Here is a 20,763-nt window from a genome sequence, read left to right as displayed (position 1 = left end):
CCTTGTTTTAACCTTTCTCCATAGCAGAATAAGCTCTTCTCTAAGGAAATCTTCGAATACATAATCTAATTGTGGTGGTTTGCTCGTAGGTACACCTTGCTCTGGTTTTCGAGTTTGCTACCAAATGGGATTGGTGCCTTCAAGGAACAGAGATGACTCCAAGGTTTTCCACTGGGTATGAGGGTTTCCACACTGGCCAAATCTGTAATTGCAATAGCTATCTTCTGTAAGTCCATTCTCTGTTTTAATTTTGGCACTGTAAGACATTTACGCTCTTAAGCTTGTTAATGTGTAATAAAATGGTCGATTTTGTATTATCTTGAGTTACTCTTCCTGGGTTATGTCCACATAGAACGTTTTCTAAACTTATGTGATGCTGCCATACGTTGCTGGGTTATCGACTATTATTTTCTTTATGTCCTTCTGGTTGTGCTATTTTGCAGAGGGTTTGGTTTCGTAAATCATCTCGGTTACCGTACAGTGTACTTATTCGCTATTTCTTGATGTGCTTTTAGCTGGAATTATCTTTGTTGATATTTGTTGGGTTTGATTAACTTGGGGTTTTGTTATAGTTGGGGTTTGGAAGCTCGTCCACCAAGAAACGAGGTCAAACCATGTTTTTCTTTAAAGAATTTAAACGAGTAATCCCTCTGAGTTTAATTCTGTTACATCGAGCGACAGGGTTTAGCTACTATTTCTCAACAATGTAAGATTAAGATGTTTAGTAGGAATTGCCCATTACGTTCAAGACTTGTGTAGCTTTCTCAGGTCCATAACCATTTGAGATTTGAAACTCCCCCTGCAAATAGATGGATTTACTGCTCTTCCAACATAAGAGACCGAAAGGCAGCTACAACAAATTTGAATAACAAAAGAGAAAATATTTCTTTGTGAAAAAATATAGAAAACACTTAGGCAATGGATCCTCGAAGATTATTACCCTCTATAAATATTTTACACCAATGAACAACCGATGTGAATTGTTGCGAGTGATAATATTGTTGGGTTGCAGAATTTACTTGGATTAGCATTTTCAAAAGTCTATGGAGAGCTATAATTCTCCAAAAATACATTTCTCATGCATCGATATTGGATTGTATAAGATCCCCATGGAAATCTATCAAGAATGTTTGAAGTCAGTGGAAAGCTTGGGTGCTAGGTTTTGCTACGAATGGATAGTTTCTAACCGAGTAAGTTGGTAACAAGGAAAATGGAAGGATAGGATTTGGATCCTATTATGGGGTGTGGAGATCAAAATTTCTTAAATCAAATCTGAAAAACCATGTTCATGAAAATGGATTTATACACTTCATCAGGTTGTAGACCATTGACAACAAATGTATGGCAACGGGAATTGAAATCAACCCCATATTTGGGCATAGATGCGGCCCAGTCTAAAAATTGGCGAATGTCTCTGAATGAGATGAAAAGAATTTATGTTAGAATTTGAGATGAAGAGGACTCTCTGATGTGTGCAAATAATAAGGCTACAAGAATATAGATATCAAAAAGGGGATATGAAGCTTTAATTGATCCAACTAGTCTAAATGATATGTGGTCGTGGTCTATAAATCTAGAAAATAAAGCTGGAAAATAGAGGATCCATAGAAAACAATATTTTTTCTCTATCTAGTACTTACGTAAAAGGTCCTAACTTGGGACAGTTCAGAGAAAAGAGGGAGACAAGGCCTCAGTGATTGTATGTCATGTACAAGGGAAACAAAATCTATTCCTCATTTATTCATCTACTACTCATATGGTCACATTTGTGGAAACATATCGAGAAATTGACTACAATAAATATCTGGAGGGGATTCACAATGGAAGAATGTCTTCAAGACTTGTATCCAGAGAAGGATCTAAGAGAATATAGAGCAATTCCATGTTTAACCTTATAGGGTATATCATTGTCAAGAAATGCTCAAATTTTTTAAAGAACCCAAATTCCTACTTTCTAGATATACAATAAGCTCTGTGGACTTTATCTAAGATGCAAAGTGTCTACGAAAGTCAAACATCATTGACAGTCCAAAAGCCAAGACCCACATGATATGAACGGCGAAGATGGAATTCCGAGTAGTATTTCCAAGGATCACTTCATCAAGTACAAGGCTTCCCTGGGCACTCGAACAAACAGTTTTGCAGAATTGAAGGCTCTTCACAAATTATTAAAGCTATAATGGATATCATGAGGTTGCAAATATTCTGGGATTCTTCTTAGGTCATAAAATGGATGAATTATGAGATACATATTCATTGTTAATTGGATGATTTGGCGAGGCAAATAAAGAAGGCTGCATTCAGGTTTATCTCTTTCACAAATGGTTTTCATTACCATAACATGCTAGTAGATGCACACTACCAAAACAAGCAGAACGGGTTCAAGCTGGATTTAGTTTGCCAGAAGAATAAAAAAGGTAACTTGACACAAACAGGTATACCTGTAATGTCTCCGTCCAATTTTTTTTATTTATTATTACCGAGTTAAACGATGTTAGTGCTTTTCACCCAGCTGGCCTGTCGTACATTACATTTGATCCTACCACAACTCTAGGAATTACATCCCCTACAGCTGTATGGATCATTTAATAGCGCATTTAACTCTTAGGGAGATGGTTTTTGGGTTGAGAGCTAGTTTTCAGGTTTAATTTGATATGAGGTTGCTTACATGATTAATTGCCACCTGTGTTGTCGTATACATGGCCTGGTGGGCCGTCCGGCCACACCAGCCCCGCTCGGGATCCTCACCCAGATCGACGGTGCTGTATACTCCATTTTGATCCTACGACGGCGACTACACCAAGTCATTCCTCATCTCCCGCTGTGAAGAGATTGTTCTCATTTGTTCTGGGATTTTCTCTCGCGAGGTTTACCTTGATGCGGCCATTGTTTTCTATAGTGCTGTTCGGTAACTCAGCACAGGTACCATTTCATGGCCTGGCAGTGGGCCAAAACATTTACAGGTAAACTATATTGATTCTCTTCCAGCTGGTTTTCTGTTCTTTCGTTTTTCCTTGTTCATTGTGACTGAAGGTGTTCGAAACCCTGCCAGATACCCTAATTAGTTTTTTTATTCTTGTGAATGAATTGCAACGCAGGATGAAAGATTCTGGAGCTGGCTCGACCCGCTTGGAGTTTTCCAATTACGGGTAAGAGCTTTCCTTAGTCGGTGGGAAACTCTTAAGGCGTGGAGTTTTACTCTCTACATCTAAGAGAATGCCTGTTCTACAACCGAATTCCACCATCTTAGAAGAGGGTTGATTTCTTTACTTTTAATGGGTTTTTCCCCAAATGAGGGAAATCATGACCTCGATGTAATTAACATTATAGATAAAGCCAGAGCTTATTTTTGCTCGGAAATTATGTAGTTTCTTTTCGTGTTATCCACCTCGGTGACAATGAGGGTTTTACAAATTTGTACAGGTTAATGATTCTGCCATTTGGTATGGCTCTATGGTCAGTGGTTTAAAGCATTATCTGCTTAGATTTGTTTTCAGAACTTTGCTAGTTTATATGTATATACCCAGTCTCGGATTCGCGTCCTCTATTATGCATTCAGGAAATGGTGTGATGTATTACCCGAATTCCTTGCTCATTCTGGTATACACAGTATGTTATGTTTGTTTACAAATTTTGATGGGTTGTTTGCGTTACAAAGAGTTCCAAATTCTCGAGTCGGTTATGTGGTCTCGGCCCACCCGAACTCTGTTTAATGGTGGCAATTTGTATATCTGTTGCGTAGGTTTAACATCACCCTACTGTATGTTTCTTTTCTTTCTTTTATTGTTTCCTTTGCAAATGCGGGTCTGCTACCCAGTGTCAAATAACCTAGCAATCCTCGGTTTCTATACCTTTTCGAGAGCTTGTGCTCCAATCCCAGCTACAGGGTTTCACCGCCAGGAGGGTTATTCATTGCAGGGTTCTACTGCCGAGCCCTCCGCCCTCGGGAACAACTAGTTTCGAAAATAGTTCGAACCCTTACCCTAGGTCTGCACTACCCCTTTTTGGTTGCATTCTTATCTACTTCTAAATGAAGCATTTCTTTTGCTTGTTGACTATATTCATACATTCTACAGATTATTAATACATGTATAGAGAAAATGTTTCCACAGATCCCGTTTGTCCTGAGGCTGCCTGGCATTCAGGGCTGCTGCACTGACCCTCACTGTTTCCAGGAAAATTTCACGGTCAAGTTAGACCTGCTAATGCAGATACCCCATGATAGCCTATCTATCTTTCCCATGTATGCCGAGACTGTAGCAGTCTTCATCCCTTTCCCCTAGAAACATGATTTCAACTACACGGGACTTTTACTGAGTTGCAAATAAAATACTGTGCTATGCGTAGATAGACTTGAATTTAGTCGGACCATGTTTTTCTTTAAAGAATTTAAATGAGTAATCCCTCTGAGTTTAATTCTGTTACGTCGAGCGAAAGGGTTTAGGCCTGAGTCCTCACATTCATTGTCTTGGACTCGCCTGTGGTTGCGTACATTCCTTTGGAAGAAATAGCTTAATCTCTATTGCAGAGTCATGACCAGAACCTGGTCTTTAGGAAAATATTTCCCTGTTTCACCGCATTCTGACCCTATTTTTTTATAATAAGAATATAGTCTAATTTATTTCTGAATCATGTCTTTTTTTTAAGAAGCATGTCTTTTTTTTAATAAGCTTGTTAAATTTGAGGGGATTTCACCTCTAATATTTTGAGCCACACTGGCCAACTCTGTAATTGTAATAGCTACCTTCTGTAAGTCCATTCTCTATTTTAATTTTGGCATTGTAAGACATTTACGCTCTTAAGCTTGTTAATGTGTAATAAAATGGTAGATTTTGTATTATCTTGAGTTACTCTTCTTGGGTTATTTCAACATAGAATGTTTTCTAAACTTATGCGATGCTGCCATATGTTGCTGGCTTATGGACTTTTATTTTCTTTATGTCCTTCTGGTTGTGCTATTCTACAGAGGGTTTGGTTTCGTAAATTGTCTCGGTTACCGTACAGTATACTGATTCGCTATTTCTTGATGTGCTTTTAGCTGGAATTATCTCCATTGATATTTGTTGGGTTTGATTATCTGAGTCCTCCCACAGACTGTCTGGAGTACACACCCTCAATACTGCATCAGCCACGCACATTAACAAATGCGCAGTTCAGCGGAAATATCATAGATACAGTTTCAAATCTGGTAATTAAAAAAAAATATGGGGAAAACAAATACGCCATTACAGAGAAAACAGAAAACACTATACGCATTGCCAAAAGAAAACTCTTATGACTCAAATTTTCCTTGCTGAAATCTATTTCAAGAATTCGTGGCATATCAAGAAAATAGCATACTATATGAACCTGGAACATGTGAAATAGGAGATTAATAAATTGGCATCAAGACGGTACCTTTCGGCGCTTCGGCGCTTCCTCGAATTTTAGTTGCACACGAATAGAGGACGATGATAGGCCGTGGCTTCAGTGACGCAAGGACGGTGTGGCTAGCTGGTTTCCACCGTTTGTAGATGTTACAGAGGAAGAAGGGTTGCGTGCAGCTTTGTCATTAACTGTGAATGCAAATATGGGCGCTTCAAGGTTGTAAGCCGTTTTTTGTCAGTATTTCAAAGAATGGTAGTCGCAAAGCATTAGTCGCGAACCGTTACACGTAATAACCAATAACTAATGCATACTCATTTGTATTTAATTTTTTTAACTATTTTGATCTAACGCTTGAAATTTGTGGAATCGTCTAACATCTAATCGTATGGTGTACAAGATGACATGTAGGCAAGCAGGAGAGTTGATTTCAAAGGGGAACGCCTTACGGCGTAAATATAATATATATTGAATAAGATTATTTATTAAAGTATCATTTTATTATATATAAAAATGACAAATATAAATTTAAATAAATATATATATATATATATATTCCACCGTGGTTATACATAATTTATGTGTTTGTTTATTAGTTTTGATTTTAAATAAATAATTTAATTTAATGTACTTCTAAATACTTAATTATATTTGATTTTTTATTTAAATTAATTAATTAATTTTACTATCTATTATATTTTGAAGAGACAATATCATTAAAAATAAATAATCATAAAAGGGAATAAGAATAAATAGATGAAATTTAATATATGGATATTTTATTATTGTTTTCCTAATAAAATATATATTTTAGTTCAATTATATAGTAGGTTTATAAAAAATCTATAATTTATGAGTTTATAAGTTATTTTGTAAAATAAAAATAAAATAAAATAAAGTAGTTCAATCCATAACTTGAGAGTTTATAAGTTATTTTGTAAAAAATTATACTTTAAATTGCATTTAATAAAAAAATATTAATACTTTAGAATTTAAGGTAAATTTAACTTAATGAAAGAAAACAAAATTCATTTACTCAACTTAAAGCATAGTTTAAAATTACTCAATAGTACAAATTAATAAGTAAAATTAAAGATATCATATACTACCTAATGGGTGAGCTCAAATATACCATATGCTAAGTAATGAGTGAACTCAAATATACCATGCTTTGGTTATATTCTTACAATAATATGAGAAAATAATAAAGCCCACACCATCGTTCTTTCAATTGTCAATCAAAGTGTTATGATGCATTATGTGAATTGTGAGATTCAAGGTTCAAATCCTCTTTGGGTGTTTACCAAAAAATAATAATAATGAGAAAGTAATAATAAATTGACAAATGGATGGAGAATTAATAAAATAAAGGTACCGCAAATAACTAGTGAAAATGCAATTAATTAATAAAATCCAAGAAAAATAAAGACTAAAGAAGTATATAGAAAATAACTTTTTGCATAAAAATTCAAACAATTACAATTGAAATAAAAAGTTTAATAGTTTGATTGTATGTTATATCCTAAGTCACATGACACGAAGGACACGTAAATACCATACCAGTATTCGACACGAGACACATCAATCCTAGAAACATGACACAAGGGACAGGGTATATATATATATATATATATATAGATAGATAGATAGATAGTGCTTGATCCATATAGATATGAATCATGATTATATCTATTTAGTGTTTAGTATACACTATTTACTATTTAGTAATTTACTAGTTAGTTTATTAATTTACTACATCAATGATGTTCACAATTCAATGTTCATTGTTCATGTTATAACTTTTGTTATTAACTTCAAACAAGTTTGATCATGTTCAAATGTTCAAACTTCACATAAGGTTTTATGAACTATAAATTTATGTGTTCAAACTTCATTTTTGACCAAAGTGTTAATCGAGCTTTCCCTCCCGTTAGGCCTCGAAGGTGTAGTGAGCAATGAGCACATGACGGGGAGGTGGGTTTTTTTATTTCAAGACATGATCTATATGTGGCCATTGGTATATAATTAAGTTAAGTTCCATAGGCTATAACACAACTTACAAGAAATTAAAGTGCTCCAAACTCTCAGCAAAGCACGCGAACGCTCGTCTCCTGCATCTCCAAGTCCAGGTCGATGTGAAGTTGTGAGCATTGTGCTCGAATATGATGGAATTCCTCTCACTGCACAACAAATTTGATTTCGGTGGCGAGCAATCTTGACTACACTAGCAAACATTGACAAAAAAACACAAAAATAAACCATGTTGCAGGTTTTAAATGTCACTTTTAATGGGACATGTGTCCTAAGAACCAAAAATGTCAGGGCACGTTTTCGCCACATCCAAAACATGTGTCTTGATTGGAAGACACGAAGAAAAACATTTTTGACACGTTTTAGGGCACGTTTCATGTCCGACAAGTAAAATACGGGACGAAAGACCCTGAGGGACGTGTCCTGTGACTTAGGTTATATCTTTAGGATATTATTTTCTTATCTGGAGTAAAATATAAACAATAAATTTAAATGGTGAATGGAGTGGATACTTGTTTTTTTTCCAAGTTTATAATATATTGCTTATCTAGTAATTTGAAAAGGAAATTTATTCATGGAACATAGAACAATGACCCTTGAATTCAAATATATCATATTTTGATTATATTCTTTTACAATAATATTAGAGAGTAATATGAAAATGACAAATGAATAGAGGATTAATATAATACAGTCATGGCAATTAACTAGTGAAAATGGAATCAAGTAATAAAATTCCACAATAGAAATAGAGACCATAGAAGTACATAGAGAATAAAATTTTATACAACAATCCATATAATTACAATTGAAATAAAAAAATTAATATTTTGATTGAGTGTTGTATTTTCAGGATAATTTTTTCTTATTTGAAGTGAAATCTAAACAATAAATTAAAATAGTGAATGGAGTGGATACTAATTTTTTTCCAAATTTCTAATATGATGTTTATCTAGAAATTTTAAAAGTACATTTCCCATGGAGTATAAAACAATAACCCCGTGGGTGTCCCACCTGCCCAACCCTCATCTATAGATTATTATGGTAGTGGCGGGGAAAGAACTGTATCATAGGTAGAGCCTTAGTATTCGATCAACTATAACCATTTGAATGCAATACAAAAAAAGAACCATTCAAAATGAAGTATAGTTATGCTTAAAAGATATTACAAGCCCTATCACAAGCCATCCAAGTTAGTTATTATATATAAAGGGTGAAAGCATGAATATGGATTACACTTTTGGGTCAAATGTGGCCATGAAATTTCAAGCTTTTCCTCTTTTATCAAATTTATGCCCTAAAAATTAGTATAAGCACTAGGAATTTTGATTTAGAGTAAAAAGATTGTGGAGAATTATGTTGTTGTCCTAATAATATTTTTTGCAAAAATATTTAAATGGAATCCTTGCAATTTTTCACAAATCTTAAGAGGAATGTGTGAGGTAGCATAACTTAGTCTAAAATGTGTAATTTAAAAAAAATAAATAAATAAATAAAAAATCTATATATATATATATATATGTGTGTGTGTGTGTGTGTGTGTGTATGTGTGAGCATGATCTACATGGAGAGAGTTAAGTTTTTCATATTAAAAGATTATTTGTATGAAAACATATATTTTTTATTATTTTTCGAAGTTGGCAAAGTAACATTTCAATTGCATTTTGCAGGCACATGAGTTCACCTAAAGTTTTTTTCAACTATTGAAATAAATTGAAGAGGATAAACAAATATAGTGGTATTTTTTAAATTTTTTTCATTGTGTATATTTTATGATATTGATTTTTTATTTAACCTCTTTAAAACACTTCAAAAAAAATTCAAACCTTATGTTTAAAATAGATTGGATGAAAAATATCATATGAATTAAAAAATGTCAACCTCATATGCCATTGGATAGAGGATTCATTCATGAACCCAACTTGATCAACTCCGTCACCTAAGGACAAATTTATCCGTAAGTCCGCTAGAGTGCAAAATGGTGTTGTAGGAAATTTTGCAGAAGGGTGCTAAAATTGTGGATTTTAGAACTTAAGAGGCTCGATCTAGCACTAAATTTCAAATTCAAATAGCTCGATAGAGGGTTTTGTAAACCCTAGATCGAGCCATATACGTGGTTAATAGGGGTTCAATTGAGCTACATAGCTGGATCGAGCTATTATGCTCCATCCAGCCTCTATAAAAATAAATGAATGATCTAAAATTAAGCTTTTACCTCATTTTAAAATTCTAAATCTTATTAGAATTTTTGTTATCATGTCATGTAGAAACTTTATTAAATTTAATATTAGTATTAAAAAATATTATTATTATTATTAAATTAAATGATGAAATGATATTAATATAAAAAATTTAATATTAAATTTAAAATTTTATTAATATATATATATATATATTATATATATATATATTATATATATATATATATATATATATATATATATATATATATATATATACTAGCACAACCACATTAATAAATGTGGTTGATATATGCCGTAGGCGTCAACAAAAGAGTCATTAACAAAAAAATAGTCGTACAAGTTGACTCAATATGTTAATTTTTTTTTACCTAATTTTTTTTTATAAATCTAATATAATAAAATATATATTATTTTTAAAATCATTAAGTAATCATAACCTAAAGCTACCTTTAAAGAAATGAAACTTAAACAGTTTCAATTGGAATACATGAAGCCCTCTATGTATCTTTGATGGAGGTAGTTGAAACATTAATATTTTGGAAGATTTTAGATAGTATTTCCATAGAAAGTTATCATTTTCCCTCTAGGTGAATGTACAAAATACATTTTTAATCTTGCATTTTAAATATGTATTATATAAAAAATTAAATTGTTGTATGACATCAAAATAAAATAAAATAAAAATATTTAAACATAATATTTTAATTGTCAAAGTATTTTAAAAATTTTGAAATATAGAGGAGAGAGAGTGGGAGATAAGGGAAAGAGAGAAAGGGGGACACAAAGATGGAGAGAGTGAGAGGAGGAGAGAGTCTCCAAGAAAGAGAGGGAGCTCGAGAGATGGAGTTGCAGCAAAAGATAGGGAAGGAAGAAGTTCAAGACATATAGAGAGAGAAAGGTGGAGAGAGAGAGAGTGAGTGACAAGGGAGAGATGGAGAGAGAGTGTGTATGTTTTGGGGTGAGATAAAAGGACAAAGAAGGAGAGATGGAGAGATGGAGAGAAGGGGAAGAGAGAATGAGAGAGGGAAGGAGATAGTCGACATAGTTGTAGGAAAAAGCTCGAGAGAGAGAGAGAGAGAGAGAGAGAGAGATGGATTTGAAGGGGGGGAGAAAGGAAGAGAGGGAGGACTTTAGGGGGAGGGAGAGAGAAAGATGGAGTTGGAGGGGGGAGAGAGGGAGGTAAGAAGAAAGACATATAGAGAAATAAAGGTGGAGAGAGAGAGAGGGAGTGGCAAGGGAGATGGAGAGAGAGAGAGAGAGGGAGTGACAAGGGAGATGGAGAGAGAGGGAGAGAGGAGAGTAGGAGGGAAGAGAGATAGAAGGGGAGATAGAAGGAGAGAAGGGGAGGAGAGATAGAGAAAGAAGGAGAGGGAGAGGGAGGGGGGAAGGGAGGGAGATATATATAGATATGGAGAAATAATTTGTATATTTATGGGGCGATATAGAGAGATGAAGAAGGAGAAACAGAGGTAGATAGAGATATAGATGGAAGGGGGAGAGAGGAAGAAAAGAGAGATAGAGGGAGGGAGGGAGAGATTTATAGATATGAAGAGAGAGAGCATGTATGTCTAGGGGGTGAGATAGAGAGACAAGGAAAGAGAGATGAAGGGAGATATCGATATAGATAAGGGGGGAGAGAAAGGGAAGAAAATTTCTTGCACTAGATGCATTGATTTCAATGTACAGATGCTAATTTTTAATCCTATTTGATTTCTTGCATTATATCCATTGATTTTTGCATTGATGTTGATTTCTAATTCTATTTCATTGTTTGCATTAGATGCATTAATTTCATTAAAGATGTTAATTTCTAATCTTGTTTGATTGAGCTTGCATTAGATGCATTGATTTCAATGTAGATGTTGATTCCTAATCATATTTGATTGCTAGCACTAGATGCATTGATTTTAGTGTAGATGTTGATTTCTAATCCTATTTGATTGCTTGCAGCATTAGATGCATTGATTTCAGTGTAGATGTTGATTTCTAATCCTATTTGATTGTTTGCATTAGATGCATTGATTTAAGTGTATATGTTGATTTCTCATCCTATTTTATTGCTTGCATTAGATGCATTGATTTCAGTGAAGATATTGATTTCTGATTTGATGTAACTAGATATATGGTGTACATTAATCTCAAGATAATTAGTTTAACATTATGCATTGATTTAAGTGTAAGCACAAAACAATTATTGACGATGTTCATTATGACTAAGCTTTTATAGGTAACCTCAAACAAAATAAAATCAAATAAAACTTGTATTTGTAATTTTTACATCTTCACATCTTTTAAAATTGAATGTATAACCTATTTCAATCATATTTGAGTTTTTAAAAATTGAATAAAACTTTTTTCCATCATAAGGAATTGATTGAAATACTTAAAAAAGTTGTCCATGTAATGATATATGGGTGGGTCACAATATATATATATATATATATATATATATATATATATATATATATAACTTCATAATTCAATTAATTTATTTTTAAAATTGAATTGTAATAACATACATGTAGATTTCACTAAAAGACACTTTCCACAAACCAATATGAAGCATGATTGAAATTCTTTCCATGTTCAATATTAAATTGAAACATGATATATTTTAGTTCATTTTAAGTATCAAAGTGACTTGCATCATAACTTAAGATTTTACTTATTTTCTTAGTCTATGAAAGTGGAAATTGAAATTGAACGTATATTTTACTAATAAAAGTCATAGTATATAGAAAAATTATTAAATTAGTGAAATAATTTTAAGATCCATAAACTTTAAAAATTAGTGAGAATCCATAGACAAGATTAATACAAATCTATAAACTGAAATAGTGAATACATGTATCAATAAACTATCTATATGACACTATATACAAATTACAAATATCACATGAACATCCATAAATTAAAATAATAAGCATTCATAAAGTAAATAACATCCATGATGTACATTCATAAACTATTAATATATGAAAAGATACAAATTTTGTATCACACATGTGAATGTGCCCTATGAAATGAGCCTAAAAATATACAAACTATGACACTCTAAGTACCACTAGAACTCCAATGTGAGTTCTGCTGCGCAAAGTAAGTTTCCATAAGCTAGTACTGCAATATAACAGATTCAAATTCAAACTAATTAGATCATTATTTGTATAAAATAAAGAATATGGAAATAGAGGATTTTGAACCACATTTTTAATTACATATACATGAATCTACTAACCTCATTCGAGTCCAAATGCAAGTCAAATAGGATGGGGGTTTGATCATGAATTTGGGTTTGGTGCTCCCTTGCTTGGGACTTAATGATTGGGGCCTGCATCGATGGAACCGCGTCATTAGTGCCTCTATACCCAACATCTGGCTCATGTCTACACATAACAACGACATCAATGACACTCTGCATATGGGCCTGTGTACACAATGGAAAAGACAAATTATAATTAGTCGACAAATTAATTAGCATACATGTGTAGCTTAAAAAAAGAAAATGTTGAAATCCTAGGAATAAAAAAGTTTACCTAAACTATTGGTCCATGTGGCTGTACATAGTGACTCTCCTCCACATTAGTGAACATATAAGGTGGAGGTGGAGGTGGAGGAGAATCCATGGAAACATGTTTTGGTCGAGGATGGACTAGTTGATCAAATGCCCCCTTAGATGAACTTATAAGCTCATCCGTGTAGTTGGGATGTGTCTACATGTTATCATGAACTTATTAATATAAATGCAATCTAATACGAACTAGAAATTTTAATATAAATAATTATGCATAATTTGACAGTAAGCGTCAAAGGTTTTGTATATATATGTACCTGGTTTGTGTCACGCAAGTCATGCACCCTCCAAGTCTCACAAATGGAATCACGATACATACAAGTATATGTCAAAAGTTGGTCAAAGGGTAAAATCGCGAGAAGTGCATCATCATATAAGGGAATTTGCGGGTCACAAGGAAATGGTGTTGGTATCCTAATCTCTCCATCTAATGCAAGATGTTCACTGGCCAATGACGTTTGAATGTTGTGTGTAATAGTCTCATTGGTCTCACCATCGAGCCCCAACAACCCCTCTAACTCCGTCGATAATACCAAGCTTCGAGATTGTATTGGCAAGAATCTTGGAGGTGGTGGTACATGCCCAGGGACCCTACGAGCCCCCTCGCACTCATAGGTACGTCCCAAGTCAGGTCCATAATAATGATATTTGGTATCAATGTAATCCATCACCATATGTAACAAGAACTCTGCATATAAATGTTTGGAAAAATAAATGGCGACCTGGTCATGGGGGGGAATTGACCCCAAGCTCCAATGAATCTATCATACATAAAGGGGTTTCATTAACATTCCTAAAATATTTCATTGGAATCAGACCTCTATGTCTAGCAGGGTGATTTAGAGGGATGTCGAAAAACTCCCCACGAACATCAATCTCCTTGGTGGCCTCTTTCACCACCTCCCAAAAATATGGCCCTCTAACCTCAAGCCTCCTAATCCTTTCTATGGACTATAATATGTGGCTATTTGGGCCTGACCTTCGGTATGCCTTGATCAACCTATTGATGCTATCTAGCTTCAAAGACAATACAAGATGAGTTAGTGAATTGGTATGGATCTTCTCTATCTCTATTATGATCCATGTATGAGGGGTCATAACATCCTCTAATGTGATATGAGTTGTAGCATCATCCCACATATGGATTGATGTTGCACTCTGATCCTTAGCTTCGGCCTGTTGAGGGCCTGTAAATCATAAATATAATTTAACATATATGTAATTAACAAACTAGAATCATAATAACATATACATTAAATTCAAACACGTCAGTTTAAGGCAATTTAAAAATTAAAGACAATTTCAAGACATAAACACATAAAGTTTAAAGAGGATTAAAAAATGCAGGAGGTGTACCTGAAATAGGTGAAGAAGGTCCACTAGATGTAGCATGGTCATAAATCGAGATAGAAACACTGCCTCTGACACTCTGACTGTTGCTAGAGGCAGGATCTATGAGGGGAACATGAACTCTCACTGGGATACGTGATCTATCGTGAGCCCAACCATGTATAACATAATATCTCACACTACAATGACCTACAATTGGGGTGCGTATATGGGATATCTCAACATATTACATATATATAATACATATAAACTAATCCAAGAAAAAAATGTTGACAAAAAACTATTTTAAAACTCAAGCGGAATAATCTAGCCTGAAGTCTTAAACTTTAGAGTCCATTTTTTGATAATTTATCAACCAAAGTACATTGAGTTCCATGTAAACACAATCGAAAGAAGTGATAAATCTACCTTCACACTTTTTCTCATTTCTAAATAATGCATTTTATTCATAGCCCACAAATATGTAAATATATATGTAAAAAATTGAAATAAACATATTTACAAAATGAATAAAATTGCATGTCACACAAATAGACTTTATGTTCATAATGTTTGACGTTGACACATGACATGTACTAAATGCAAGCACATGAAGAGAGTGTTTCCTGTACAAGACACTACATAATGATACGATGTGGTACAAATTAGAAACTAGTCTAAATGCTTTTATTCACTAGGCAAAATGCACATTTCTTGATGGATATATCAATGATGCATTGTTGAAACATGAAGTTTTACTTATATGTGTGTGTGTGTGTGTTATGTTTTAAATAGTTATGCTATGTTAAATATTATAGTTATAGTTATGCATAATACATGTTACACTATGTTATTTTATGTTATATTATGAACTATGTCATATATATGTGTGTGTCAAATAACTCTATGTTATGATAAATAGGTATAGAATTATCTATATATATATATATATATATATATATATATATATATATATATATATATATATATATATATATATATATATATATATGAATATATATGATGTTATAGTTATAATAGTTAAATATATCTAGTTATAACTATTATAACTATAACTTCACGATCACAACTAGGTCAGATGGGTCATGGCCCTGGTGACTTCTTCCAGCTTTTCAATTTTGGTGAATTGCTCTCCCTCAGAGATTTTCATTCCTTCTAGAGGCCTCAGGTAGGGAGATCCACTCTCTCCCTTTATTTTTATTCTCATGATGGAAGGACTTGGCAGATCCATTAAGCATGCCAAGGAAACGGGCAAAATCAAAGGTCTTAAATTATCTGAGAATGGTTAAGTTCTGACTATTTGTTGATGACACCATGCTGCAAGGAATCCCCACAATAAAAGAAGCTTTAGCCTACAAGAAAATCCTGAAGGAATTTGCCATGGATACAAGTATGGAAGTCAATCTCTCTAAGTCAAAAATCTTCTTCATAAATACTAACATTTCTATTCAGAGAAATATTTCAAGAATTCTTGGCTTCCAAAGGGATTCCCTCCCCACAAAGTATTTGGGAATCCCTCTCACAGCCAGACCTATGCACAAGAGTATCTGGGAACCGATGCTTAATAAGTTGCAGGACAGAGTCAAAAATTGGACCTTCAGAGTCTTGAACCTAGCAAGCAGGTTGGTTATGACAAAGGCAGTTTTGCAATCTATCCCGGTTTTTATGTTATCAACTCTCCCAGCTTCCAAAGGGGTTTTAGAGCAATTCAGGAATATACAAAGAGATTTCCTCTAGGTAAGGAAGAAACAATGAAGAAGTGGGCCCTGGTCTCTTGGGATAAAATCTGTAAACCCAAGAGTCATGGGGGTCTAGGCTTGGATGATCAGGAGATTCTTAGTAAAGTGCTAGGAGCCAAGCTTTGGTGGCAATGGGTTCAAGAGCCAATAGCCTATTGGGCAAGGATCTTGAAAGAGAAATATGCCAGCTCTTGGCACACTAATGATCTCATAAGAATGTCTGGAAATTTAAAAGGATCTCACATCTGGAATAGAGCCTGGGAAAATAGAAGCCTAGTTCAAAAAAACAGTTTTTGGGAAATCAGAGCAGGAGATCTTGCACTCTTTTGGGAGGACAAATGGCAACAAGAACCAACGCTGTTAACAGAGGATTTTTTAAGCCTCAAGCAGGAAACAGATTCCCAAGGGTTAAACAAAGTCAAGGATTTCTGGGATCCTGCTCAGAACTCAGGAAAGTGGAGAAGCTGGAGAAAAATTGACTGCAGAGATGATAGCCCCATTAAAATTAAAGCAGAGGCTCTTGGGAGCTTGCTTAAACAAAGAATGATCTTAGTTACAGAGGGGCAGGATCAATTGAGATGGGGCAATAACAATAAAGGCACCTTTAATCTTAAGGAAGCTAAAGGTATTCTCCTTGAGCTTGATTCCAGTGTACCAGAAAATACCTGGCAACACCTCTGGAAGCACCAAGGTTGGATGAAGATCAAGCTTTTCATATGGTTGGTTCATCATAAGAAAATTTTAACTTGGGACAACATTAGGAAAAGGGGGGTTATGGGGCCTTCCAGATGCCAGCTCTGTGAAGAGCAGGAGGAGACCATGGAGCACATTCTTAAGAGCTGCTCTTACACCACCTGGTTGTGGGATTATTTCTCTACCATTTTCCAACAGTCAGATAGGGACAGAGGTAATATCACAAATACCCTAAACAATTGGAGAGGAAACTATTCGGAGAATGAGTTCCTTAATTTGGCCTGGGCCTTCATGCCAGGCTTCATTATTTGGAATGTTCGGAAAGAACGAAATAAAAGAATTTTTAAGAATGAAAAGGTTATTCCTCATAGACTATTTGATCTGATCCTAAAACAGCTCAGGGAGATAGTTAGTATCACAGTTTGCAATCTCCCTAAAAATCCCCCCTCTGAGACTGAGCTGAGAATTCTTAGACAACTGGGAATGAAAGGGATTATTCCCCAAGGATTGATCAGGAAGGACATAACTATGGATATAGAGAAGGATTTCTGGCAACCACCATCGAAAGGCTATCTAAAATACAACATTGATGGGGCTTCAAAAGGCAACCCGGGAACAACTGGTTTTGGAGGAGTTTTAAGAGATGAAAAGGGCAGTATTATATTTATCTTCCACTGCCATTTGGGTAGAGCCACAAATAATATGGCATAATTAATGGCTCTGGAACAATGTCTAGAGTTTTTGATCCAGAACCAGAGCTCAAATGTCATTGTAGAAGCGGACTCAGAGATCACAATTAACTCTGTGAAAAGAATTAACTGCAGTACTCAGTCGGAGAAAGTCTCTACTCACTGGAAACTAATCCAGGTCTACCAAAGAATCCACGTTCACCTCCAGGAGCTTCGAACGGTTAGTTTCAACCATGTTTGACGATCTGCCAATAAACTAGCGGACCTTCTGGCCAACCAAGGTGTGAACAATGATGATGGCAGAATGGCGAAAAAGTGGCAGGAGATACCTCAAAACCGTTTAAGGTTCTCTACGAAGATCAAGCCGTAGAAGACAGGGAAGTGTTTAAATATGAAGCCAAGTTAACAAGCATGAATTGATTTTTCCGGCAAAATCTTATTCAACCTATCAGTATGTACTTGGTAGAAAGGCAAGCTAAAGTATGTCTGATTTTATCCTAAAGTCAATTGAACGAGGTTCTCAGTTCATCGAATGACAAGCTGCCGGGTCTTTTCCCAAACGAGCATAGTATCAGATTCCGGTTCCGTAGCTGGAATAAATAGAACGCGTGGTTAGTTTTTCCGGAAGCTGGAATTTTCCCCCTTTCTGCTTTCAAGATTGAAAACCACGGCATGGTCGATTTTCCGATGATCGCGCGATTCATGAACGATTTATGGTTTTGCAGTTTCAGGAGCGATCCCATAGAGTTTGTAACACGTGGTAGGTTGGTTGACTTTGAAACCGCCTTCGATCGCACACTATCTCTCAGTCAGGTCGTGCGATATGATTTCTGACCATTGGATCCAGCAGCCAGGATCAATGGTTGGGATAGAACGTGTTGTTTTTGTGGGGCCAAGTGGGCTCTATCCTTTCATCCGGTTTGGCGTGTTTTTCCCTCTTTCATGGTGTGTGGTTTTTGCACGGTCAGGGGTGTCTATAATCGTATGTTTTCTCTAGGAAGTGTGTTTTATCTGGACCTTCCGTAGTGGGTGGGGGCTCTTGTAGCCTTTCCATGTTTATTTCTCATAAGTTTGGTGATCAATGTAGCAGCTCGGGGGGTCTTGGTCATGGGCAGAGATTCCTTTTTCCCGATTTCCTGTAAAGGATCAAGTTTTATGTACAATATGTATTTTTTCTTTTGAATTAATGAATTAGAAGGATCGGCGCTTGCTTCAAAAAAAAAAACTATAACAAGTTCTGTCCACAGCTCTCGAGAGCTGTGGACAAGTTCTGTTAAATCGTTATAGAACTATGTTATGTTATGTTATGTTATATATATGTATATAATATATATATATGTTATTTTATAGTATTATATATAGTATATATATATATATATATATATATATATATATATATATATATATATATATATATAATTTTGTTGTGTTATGTTAATTAATTTTATGTTATGTTTTAAATGTTAAATAACAAGTTAAGTTAAATAGTTATAGAAAATTTTATGTTATGTTATTTTATATGTGTGTGTGTGTGTGCGTGTGTGTCTATGTGTGTTACATACTATGTTTTTCTTTTTGTTCTTTTGTTTTTGTTTTTGTTTTTGTTCTTTTTTTTGTTTTTGTTTTTGTTTTTTTCAAAGGAAAAATCGTAATCTTTCAGTATGTGGAAAAATTACATGTAGTATATGCCCAAGGCATATGCGTAACTGTTGGCCCATGGCCATTTCAAAATACATATCAGTAAATAAGTTGGCGAAAGCCATTCCTATGGGTATTGTTCAAAAAAGATTAAAAAACTGTACATAAAATCCTCGTAGAGGTATTCATTCTGTTGAGCCATATTTGCATATATATCTTCAAAAAATAGACACACTGTTTTTATGAAATATAAAAAAAACAGTAATTTAGGGCCTTTCCACCCTATGATATTCATGATCTATATAGGGGCAGTGATGGTATTGGTATTGTTCAGCACCCTTCTGTTCCATGATCATCCACAAGCCTCGGGGTAGTAGCGTGGCCTCCTTGGAAAGCCTGTCATCACTCTCGTTATATTCCCTGTATATATGATGACATGAAATTGAATTAAAAATTGTTTTGAAGATGATGACTTCGTTCAATATATTTCTAAGTGAATGAGCATGACAGTGATTTTTATTGTTGAACCAGTTTATTGTGATTTTAGAGTCCCCGAAAATCTGTATGGTTGAGTAATCATGTGCTAATGCAAAGTGCAGAAGATGTCTGAGAGTGATTAGATCGGCAAAATTGTTTGTCCCCTCCCACAATCCCAGTTGAACTTTGAATGAGTGATGTTCATATATATGCATAATGAAACCCCCACCATAGCCATGGGCTTGGGCTGCACCATCGAAGAAGGACCATGGTCGGGATTTGTCGATCGGTCCAGGGGAGATAGTGCGTCGGATGTGGGAGTTGTCAACTTCTGGGATGTCATGATAGGATACCACAACCTTTGCAATGACGAGTGCCCAATGTGCAATTGCTTCATTAAAAATGATGTGATTCCGGGTGAGCCATATAGTCTAGCAGAGTATTAGTTGTGCCACCGTCCTGAGTGGGCATATTCTAGATGGTGTTTGAGACTTTCCTCCCCTTGGCATAATTATGAAAGAAACTCGTGTTCTCGTCTCCAGCTTTTAGCCAAAGCGCTCTGCTCTTGAGGCGCCATGACTCCTCTCTTTCCTTCAGGATTTTTGCCCTCTGATTTTCTAATTCAATAAGGTGGATCTTGGATTCTACAGAAATGAAACCCCTATTTCGATCATCCAATAGGAGAGCCAAAGAGGACTCGACTGTGTCAAGGTTGTTGTCATCCTTTAGAGTTTTTTCCTTTGCCCACTGGATAGTTAATCTCTTGAGCTGATAAAGATTATGGCAGAATCCTTCAGCCCGGGTGTGACTCTTGTGGGAGGGTTTGCCAACCAAAAATCAGGGATTAGTTTGGAGTAGGAGGGGTCCTGAAGCCAGGTTGAATTAAATTTGAAAGGTTCCTTGGGATTTTTAGGGGGTATAGTGATTTCTAAGTAGATAGGGAAGTGGTCTGAGATACCACCTGAGCCGACCCATTGCCTGTAGAGGGATAATCGTTGTAGCAGCGG

The 20,763-nt window shown here is 35.0% G+C and overlaps 1 long non-coding RNA gene across 1 annotated transcript; it reads left to right on the top strand.

The window, feature by feature from the left end:
- Nucleotides 1-2,698: 2,698 nt before the first annotated feature.
- Nucleotides 2,699-3,547, top strand: LOC149255212 (uncharacterized). The gene is made up of 2 exons (XR_016266343.1): nucleotides 2,699-2,963; nucleotides 3,099-3,547. It is a non-coding gene; the product is annotated as an uncharacterized LOC149255212 (long non-coding RNA).
- The last annotated feature ends 17,216 nt before the right edge of the window (nucleotides 3,548-20,763 follow it).

Source organism: Pinus tabuliformis, chromosome 7 (assembly GCF_031772625.1).
Source record: "Pinus tabuliformis cultivar Carrire ecotype Pingquan chromosome 7, CPIR1, whole genome shotgun sequence".
Classification (NCBI taxonomy): Eukaryota; Viridiplantae; Streptophyta; class Pinopsida; order Pinales; family Pinaceae; genus Pinus; species Pinus tabuliformis.
Note: the sequence above shows the minus strand (reverse complement) of the source record. Positions and strands in the feature narration are given on the sequence as shown.